This window comes from Dermacentor albipictus, chromosome 1 (genome assembly GCF_038994185.2).
Source record: "Dermacentor albipictus isolate Rhodes 1998 colony chromosome 1, USDA_Dalb.pri_finalv2, whole genome shotgun sequence".
NCBI classification, from domain to species: domain Eukaryota; kingdom Metazoa; phylum Arthropoda; class Arachnida; order Ixodida; family Ixodidae; genus Dermacentor; species Dermacentor albipictus.
The window spans coordinates 117,456,697-117,466,813 of NC_091821.1; the positions used below are offsets into that span (position 1 = coordinate 117,456,697).

Below are 10,117 nucleotides of genomic sequence, written 5' to 3' on the forward strand. Positions count from 1 at the left end.
TGCGGAGCCACTCAACCCTGGCAATTCGCCTTTCTGGGTGCATGTTTCTCGGTAGCGCAGCCACCGAAATGTGTTTCGTTTCTCTTGGGAAGTACACCAGCACCTCATCTAGGTGCTGCGGATGTGGTGGCATGCCCACCCTGCTTAAGGCTGTTTTACCCGCAAAGGTGCCGCTCAATCGGTCCCTCTACAAGATCAATATTGCCACCTTTAGCTCGGTGTACATGCTGTGCAAGATGAGGGCTAGCAGTCTCTCTGTTGCCATGCAATGCGGCAGTCCTGTACCCAGGAAGCACGCAGCTAGCTAGCAGATGTCTACCTTCCAGCGTGATCTAGCTAAGGCCACAGCTGGTAGAAGTCTTTTGTAAGCTGTACTCTCGACCTAGACCTCTACAAGCCAGCTGGTAGCTCTGCTGCGCTCCCTACACTTACAGCTAGTAGCCACCTTTGGAAGCACTGCTGTAGCTGCAGTGTAGACATTCAATGTCCAGGCTTACTTCAGCTTCGCAGGCGCTACAGTTAGCTCTACTTACCATGTTTACGATTCTGGAAGGTTGAAGTCTCACTTTACATGTCAGTACGAAAGCACATGAAAGGCAACGACCACAGTAAAGTTTTCGCTTTGACTGCAGTCAGTGTCTTTCTTGTGCCAATTCCCAACCACATGAGCTGTTGTCAAGCCCTTGATTTCATGCTACTGTAATATTGCACAAACACCAAATTGACAATTGTTTAAAGAATAAATACAGTGCAACAAAATACGTTTTGTCAATACATAGCACCAGTACTGCAATATTTATCCCAGCATTCACAAAAAAGTGTTTGTGTTCTACGTATTGTTCTCCCACTCCTTGTAAACTGCAAGTCAACAGTTTTTGCCTAAGCTCATGCAGATATAAGCCTTTCTAGTGATCAAACGGCGTCAGCACTAACAAACTTTATAGTGTGCCAAAGTTGGTAATGAAACATTGGATGCTTTCATACAAAGTACGACATCTGCCGCTACGCCTGTGTAGAAGAAAAAGCATCTTTTCTTTATGCCCCTTTATTTTTAAGAACTTGAGATACAGCTTAAACAAGTGTAGTAGTTCAGGCTAAATGCACACAGAGTGCACATAAAGCACTTATTGTTCACCGAGTGCACTTATTTTGTTCAGCCATTCTAATAGTTCAAGCACCATGCCTCTAAACAGCTATACATTTTCAGAGTCCGAATGGACCACTGTTTTGTGATACTAGTGGATCAGCATTAGCATACCATAGCACACATGCCGGCTACAGCAGTGCATTTAATAAGCATGTCTGTCTGAACTAGTGCAACAAATGTACGATTCTACTTTCTTTGTTCGACAGAACACGAGTTGATTCCACTGCAGGTTTATCTTATGTACCAATAGACTTGCACTGGTATAAAATTGCATGGATCCATATTCAACAAGCACGTATACCATTTCCATGACTGAATACAGCCAATAAATACCACTACCACCTCAGGTAAACTGCACTCTAAACGCTTGCACGCCGTACTAATGGCAGCAGCACTGAGTGCAAGTGTGTGGAGAGTGCATACTAAACAAGATAAAGCAGCGTGTAGAAAGGCTGTTTCCTGGCTCTACACAGATAGAACCTTCCATAATGGCTGATAGATGCTTAAGGGAGCAATAAAAATGCAGTTTATTTCATAAATACAAATGTGATTTAGTATGGTTGCCATGAATACGACTAATACAGTGGGTCCTTAGTGAATGCAACTTCTTTACAGAGAACTTATAAATCTTAGTTACCAATGCAAGTAAAAACAAGATTGTTTCAGTTAAAAGGCTTATAAAATGGGTACATTGACCAATTAGCTTTTTTAAGAGCATCACTAAATGTATTAGACTTTATTTTCAAGTAAAGCAAACAGTGCATAGAAACAACAGGCTAAGACTTGGATGGAATTGTAAGCTGAGGTGCATTCACAGTGCTTTCTTGAATATATCTTTTCAGTAGTAACCAATGTTCTAAAAGACTTATTTTGCTTAAATCATGGCTGCAAAAACTACACCATTATCACACACACACAAAACTCATTTGTGGTGCTTTGAAAACTTGGCAATTGGAATTACAACTGAACTGTGGTTGGCCTACCACAAAGAGCTCATTGTGGGCCCTGGGGCCATGTTTTGATTAGGAGGCCCACCATTTCTGCTATACAGAAAGGCTTGATTTTCAACCTGGAATACTTTGTTGCAATCTTCTATGGACAACTGGGACTCCCAGGCAGTTGGTCAATGATATCACAGCTACGGAACTTCCTTCTTCGTACCACCTCGGAGAAAGATGCAGCTGCTTCCGCAGGGATTGGCAGACTCCATGGTTAATAGTATTCTACACAAGCTAAAACAAGACATCAACAGTGTAAAACAAATCGTGCATAAAAATTATTACTCTCTTTTAATATCAATTAATGCACCTAGGAGAAATTCATTAAGGGAGTGCTGACACAAAAATTTTGTGCCCCACTATTGTGATTTTTTAGGTAGTTGCCACCCCACAGTTATGACATGGAGCCTCAATTCCTTGAGCAGCAAAAATAAGCTAGTTTAAAATGTACTCCAAGTGCAGTACTATTTTATATGTGAAGCAGGAGACTATTCACGTCACCGAAACAACAGTCGGAATTCATGCGGTTTCACAAACTGAAGCGCGAGACAGTTGGCTCAATGGTGTAGTTGATGGTGATATAATTATCTTGTCACTAAAAGCTGTCAAATTAACTCTTCCAAATGCGCACTTCTATTTGAAATGCAGGAGGACGCTCCCCTGTTATCCTGTCATGTGTTGAATGATCTCTGTTTCTGCAGCATGGTAATAATGTGTGTGTATACGTCAGTTGTGTCTGGTGCCACAACACCATTGGTGACATGAACAGACTTCCGTTTCATGTTGTGGGGATCGAGGTGCCTTCCCGCGCCTCGTCCCCCAGCTCGCGCATTGTGCTTAGCGCGATCTCTGGGAATCGCCGCCGTAACAGCAACGTGGTGGACACGGCTAGCACGCCGGAGGTAATTTTCTGCACAAACCGTGTTTGTTGGCGATCTGACTCTGCAGCATTCTTTGTGCCGTGTCAGAGAGTCAACAAACCCTGCCACAGCATCTTTGTGCATTGCGGAGTGGAGGAGTGTGGTGCCCTTTTCTGACCATCGCTTGTAGGGTGAGCCTGGTGCAAACCCATCACATCACTACACTTCGCGCATGTTTTGTGCTGTCACACTAAAAGGTAATGTATTAATAATATTTCTGTATTACTAAACCAGTAATTGAGGCTCCATAGCATAATTACTGAACTGACCGCTATCCATTCATGGTATAACGAGATAAAATTTTGTGGCATACTTCTACAAAATTAAGTACTCTCTTGTCAACACAAGCAATGACAAACAACCTTATGATCATTGTTTTGATGACAAATTCACACTGGATATTGTAAATTCCAAAAGGGAAAGGCCATTCTCCTTACTGACAAAGAGCACAACATAAAACTCCCTTCTGATGCTGACAGAACAAACCAATACAAAAATATCACATACACATAACAGCTAAGCATAAACATACTAAAGGATAAACAGAATCAGACAGCAAAAGCAACAGTTGAAAAGGTAGTTCTCTCAAAAAACAAGACCTCAGGTGATCTTAGGTGAGCAACAGTGCAGTGTAAGCTGCACCCTCTCCAGTAAACTAAAACAGAAAGGGCACATTATGAGACTTAATTCTCATGAACAAAAACAAAAGCGGAATTAATATATGGAAACATCAAAGCACTATTTGACTAGCCTTGTATACAGCAAATAAATAAATAAATAAATAAATAAATGATAGAAACGTAGTGAAACAAAGGAGTGCAACAGCTGAAGACCCACAACAGCAAAATCCTAAAAGGAAAAACAACCTGAAAACCACCATATGTTAGTACAATGATAAATTGTGTAAGAGAAGCAGGCAACACCTTGCAGCAAAAGGGTGACAAATTAGTGTCTCCATAAAGGAGAAAAATTCGACACACAGCTGCTACATATAAAAAATAGTTTTAACATATTGTTCTCACTCTTAGAAATGAAGACTCTTGCAAATGGCACAAAGCTGTTGTAATTAGGAATTATCTTAATTTTTGCCTCATTTTCCTTGAAGCAAGAAAGCATGCAGTCCAAGTACAACCATAGTATGCTCTATAAATTATTCAAGTAGAATAACTATACCATATTTCCATGTGAGTGAGACTACAGCCAATGCGTGTAGATTTATGGATCATAAGGAATGTCAATGTAATTGCAGTTAGTGGTTACTTGGTACCACAGCACACTTGGCATGCACTAGTCAGCCAAGTGTAGTGGCATCAGGCCACACCATGCTGCTGAGAGTGCTGAGCCACTCGTAACAGTATCAAATCAGCCCTTTCCCTTTAAACCGTCTCACTGCTTTCGTACACTCAGCCTGATGCCAGGTAACAGGATTCTACATCTGTCATGTTTTTGAAAATGTACAGTACTCCTTGTAATGCAATCAGGCACCATGAAAGGCCAAAGCATTTGATTCAGGTGATGCTGGAGATGAGCTGCTACATCTATATCTCAGTAGTTTATCCAGTTGGTGTTCATACACTGGGCTCAACATAGCAGCAGTGGTTAATTGCATTGGCCTCACAGCAGTACTACCAAGGAAACATGTTGCGATGAGTGCTCATCTTATAGTTGCCACTTCAAAGAGAAAACTTTTTTTTTGTGCTCACTGAAGACAGTGAGGTTTAGTCTTGTTGTTAGGCTGCTACCTGTTTCAAATGAGGAAGAAAATTTGTTGGCACTCCTAAAGGTACATGGGATGATGCTATGTGGGGCTAGAGGGCAAATCGTACTTGGGGAAGATCACTCTCTTGCTGGCTGGCTTGAGCATCCTAAACATGAAAAAGAGGACAGAATCTTTACAACTATGCAAGCACACCACTCATTACTTACCATGTGTTTAGAAACGCACCCTAACTTGAAGCCCATGCTTGACTTGGTCACTACAACGACAGGCGTGAACGTCCCTAAGACACTCATTGCCTTTCCTTGGGCGCTTTCGCTTTGGGCTTTACCTTGACCAAATCAAGCATGGGCTTCAAGTTGAGGCACAAAGTAGCTTAATAAGCTTAAGGTAACCAGTTTTCAGCTTCACTATATTCAGTGAGTAGGTTAAAATCCCAGAGTAGAAATCCACAGCTATAGCATCTCCTTTATCATGGAAGCAGAACTAAGGCATTTGCTTAAATGGTAGCACTGACAATGAGATTTGTCACTGGGCTCTCTCTCCTGCTTGCAAAGACAAATTTCATTGTCGGTCAATTTCATTGTCAATCCTTTTTCACATAATGTGAAAAAGGATTGACTGTTCAAGAACACGTGAAAGTACATGGCTTGTGCCTACAAATGATACAAGCACGTAATACTGCATGCTATACACAGGAGCAACAAAGCGCGCAAACGATCACTTAACTCTACAGGCAGCCCTTATTACAAGAAAACCTCCACCGGCAGACACAACAAAAGCAATGCATGCACGGGAACTACCTCACAACATCGAGCACCACTATCAAAAACGTGTGTCGGAACCACTGAAATATTGTGCCGTTGTGCATAAAACCTGCGGACCGCGAGGGGCACAGTACAAGAAAGACCAAGACGAGCATGAGAAGCTGAACTGAAACACAGGACAAAGGGAGACAGACAAGATACTCGCTTGTCTATCGCCATTTGTTTCGCGTTCCAGTTCTGTTCAAACTCGTCCGCAACCGTTGTGCGTTTGCGTTGTGCATCAGCTCTGCCGGCCCATGCTAAGCACTCATTACCGGCATACAAGAGAAGAAAGTACAAAACCAGCCGCCGACATACCTTGAAAGGCATGCGCCTGCTGACGAGGCTGACGACCGGACACCACTGCAGACATGGTCACAATAAGAAATGAAGTGACACAACGGGCTTCTTCAATTTTCCACTTCTGAACGTCAGGCACCGCAACAAGTGGTTCGCTTGGAGAAAGGAAAGGTTGTAAGGGCGAGCACGAGAGAAAAAATCTGGGGGCTTTTGCTCCTTGAATATATGGTTGCCTAGGCACTACGGAGGAGGTTTCTTAGCGCGTGTTATATTCGTTTGTCCCCAGACATGCCGGCGTTGCGGAGTGCGGTCGAGTTTGTTTACGAGCTGCTGGCTGCCCGCGCGTCGAGGCAGTGGGCGCGGACGCCCCATTTAGTGATCGCTGTGTCTGAAGGGCAAATGTTCTGACTGGTGTTGTATAAGTAGCGGGTCGCTTTTTTCGTAGCGACGATAGATTGGATTTTTTACAAGCACTGCTCCAGGAGGGCACATACGACCAGCAAACGGAGGCCTCAGGACAGCACCTGAGCTTATAATAAAGCAGGCGGCGCAGGATCTCCGGGGCACCCAAGGGGTAGCGGGGGATCAAAGCTGGAAGCAGGGCGGCCCGTGGGTTGGAGCAACGGTTGGAGCCGCGGAGGCCGAATAAGCGTGCCAAGGGGTGTTCGCATAAAAAAATTGGCTGTCCGCGATAGGAGACAGCCGATCTTATACACTCCTGGCACGCGCGTGCTCCATTTGTGGTGCTGATTACATATATGCCATATCAACGTAACTATCCGAAGCATGCCGGCAACTTCCACGTTAACAAAATTAACCGTGTCACCCCCTCCCCTTACCGCGCCCCCTCCAAAATACGTTGATGCTTCCCTGAATCCTCCCTGGCAATGCCTTCGAAATTTTGACTTTTTCTAAGTAATTTCACAATGGCTAGAAGTGTATGGCTTGGAGACATCGAGTGCTGCCATCTTGAAGGTGTCTGAACTATAGCTTGACATAACGCTAGCTGCTTCTAGCCTGCTCAAGCTGTATCAAGCTCGCTAGCAGCCAACTTGTGCTTCCTAGGGTGCCCCCCCCCCCCCCCCCTCACCGAAATTTTTTATTTAGTATGCGGCCTGCGTCTCCTTCCATCTCTGCATGCATACTAACCATCCACGCGTTCAAGTGTGTGCCCAACTTCTGAAAAATTTCTCGCTTGGTCACTGTACTGTTCCAGACAATATCCACCACAGCCTCACAGAACAATGTATTGTTCCATTTAAACAGCCTAGCTGTACTATGACCAGCAGTTATTTGGTGGTGGTAATTTCTACTGAAAAGGAACAATGGATGCCTTCCCAAAGGGAAAGGGAGGACACATATGGAGAGCACTGCGACATATGGCATTTTTGGAACTTACAGTATACTTGTCAGAAAGCATTTGTGCTTTTTGACAAGTGTAAAGCTCAAGTGACAGCCATGACTTGATGATAGGTGACAAGCTGCCCGTGCATTGTCTATAGGTTTCTTCCTTTTATGTGCCTTAATTTGCAGCAAAGTATGTCCCAAGCGTTTATGCTCGTGCTTTTTCCCAGTGAGGAGACCACTTAAAGCGATACTTTTGTGCTTGCAAAAAATTCATGCAAGGCGTCTGCAATCTCTCATTTAATGAGCATGTTGGAATCCGCTGCTTTACCTCTGAATGGGAACACTTGTAGCACAGCGTCTGGCCTGACCGTTTTCCATGCCTAGCTGCTTTTTTCAAAGTGAGCTTGCAAATCGAATAAAAACTATAATGTTTGATTAAATCCATGGCAAATAAACATTTTCAGAAACTCGTCGCATCATCCGGCGCTTTAAGAAATAAATGATGAGATTACGGCCACCAGAGGGCCCCTGGCTATATCAATCAAAAGTAAACTTAAGCATCTAATGATTGTAGGGTGAAACAAAACAAAGAAAAATAGCGAGGGACTAGATCGTTGTTTAACTAGAATGCATCAGCTTACTTGCTGTACAGACAAAAAAGGGACATTATTTCTGTCAGAAATAATGTCAGAGTGCACTAAAAGGTGTGCCTAAAATTAGCGAGCTGCATGCGCATGCTTCTCATGTTTTACCAGGGACGTAATTTACTAGCAAGTGTAATTAAAACAGACAAGGCCGTCCACACAGTAAGGATTCAGCACTAACCATAATGGGCTGTTAAGGTGTATCCTACTTTTTTTTATTTATTACGTGCTGCAGGCACTTAACGGGTCCAAGGAGGATAGGCAAAAAAAATATATACTCCGCTAAGCCAACCATCGTATGCGCGTGCGTGAGTTCCCATAAAAAATTACTACAAGCAAGATGCAGAAACAAGAAAAAAAAGTACACTTGAGTTTTTCGGAAAACTTCGCATGTGCCTAGAAAGGCATGCTGAATTCAGTGCTTATGTACTCAATTGCATATGCACAAGTAGTTCGTCGGTTGCCACTTGCCTCTCGTTGATTTGGACCATCCAGAGAAGTCGTTTTGCCTCTTTCAGAAACAGAAACATTCTTCAACCATTCCTGGAGTGATTCATACACAGGGGTACACAACATCCAGGCATTTTTTTCGGAGTGTAGAGATTAACCCACTTTGTGAGCTTGCTTTGGCATGTGTGTGAGTGAAGGCGTGGGCACTTCAATAGCGGATGTGCGGGCACTTCAATAGCAGATGTACTTAACATTGTTGGCACCTAACCCAACAATGAATGTCACCACCCTGCACAGAGCAATGGGGTAGGACATCGAGGCACCCCAAATGGCTAAGTGCATTGCAGCTCACTGACAGAGCACTTATATAAATGGCTCGCTGAGGATAACCACATTTGGCTTACATTTGGCTAAGCCCCCTGAATTTGGCACATCGTAGGTGCCAAAATCGTAAGTAGAGGCATCTACATTAAAATCCAAAAGCAAATTTAACATTGCGGGCATGCCTCGCTCTGCTGTAGCCTACGCAGTACAAGGCATTGAAGAAGGAAAGAAAGCACAGTGAAGAGGGTGTTTGATCAGCTATAATTCCACTTTTGCTGAATGCATTGAAGTACTTCTTGCGGCAAAGTATTTCTGAAATAGTCTATTCTAACTTCACATGCATTGCTCCCCTTGATAAAAAGTGGTTCAGGGCCCCTTTAAACTTAGCGTGCACTGGCTGCTGTTGGCTACAGTCTGGCTGAGCAGACACAAGCCCATTATCAGCTACCACAATACCCATTATACACAATTCCATAGTGAGCGTGTAACGCTGTGGAAGGTATGCAAGTTTTGTCGTAAAGAAGTATGACTACATGTTTAATGGTAAAATGGTTTAGAGATCCAGCTGTGAATGATGCGCTGATGTGTTAATATGGTCAACTTAAAATTGCTGAAATATATAAAATTGTGCTAAGTGAATTCAACTTAAAACAATACAAGACAGCATTGTCCTAAGTTGTAATTAGAAGTAACACTTTAATGAAATCATCACAAAAAAGTTTCTAATACCGTGCATTTATAATAATCATAGTTAGCACTGAATATTACAGAAGTACAAAATATTATATTAGTATCAGCAACCTGCAGAGCAAAAAGGCAACTTCTTAAACAGCATCTTGTTTACCATGTGGCATCCCAGAGCCCAAGGGATTCCTAGATATGTTTTGTAGTAGAAGGACAGTCTTCGTGCTACTCATTATGGCATGTGCGGATGTCATCCACAGTTTAAAGAAGTCGACATAATATCGAATAATAAAGAGAAGCTAGTATGGATGATAATTGCGACCAAGATTATTCGACAGGCGGGGCACACAATGCGTAAGCTTGTCATCTGTAGGATTATTAGAAAAAGAACTAGTGTTTCTTTGGGTTAACTTTAAATCATTTTTTGAACTCATGGCTCTGTGTCATGCACATCTGCTTTGAATTTGTGTTAGTATATATGTTCTGTCCTGCTTCAAATAAACACATGTTGAAAGTTAGCGCTTGCATGCCTCGCCTCCTCTGTCCATGTCTTGGTTTTGTGTGCTATTGTTCTACAGACAAGTGTGGCAAGTGTGCATGCCCACATTGACATTGCCCGGTGCTGTGTTGATAGCAGTAACCGAATGCTGCAGTGTGGACTTACATTCACTACGATGGATCTGTGAAACTGCAATTTTTGTGCTTTCATTAGCTGGTTCGGACCTTTAGTGATTCGCTGTCTACCTTACGAAAGTATGTCAGTACAGGCTGTTTACGAGA

The 10,117-nt window shown here is 43.1% G+C and overlaps 1 long non-coding RNA gene across 1 annotated transcript; it reads right to left on the reverse strand.

Annotated features, from left to right (window-relative positions):
• Positions 1–1,650: 1,650 nt before the first annotated feature.
• On the reverse strand, positions 1,651–6,906 carry LOC135907866 (uncharacterized). Its single transcript, XR_010566141.1, has 3 exons — positions 5,907–6,906; positions 4,808–4,930; positions 1,651–2,379 (listed from the first exon to the last, which is right to left on the reverse strand). It is a non-coding gene; the product is annotated as an uncharacterized lncRNA (long non-coding RNA).
• Between the last annotated feature and the right edge of the window lie 3,211 nt (positions 6,907–10,117).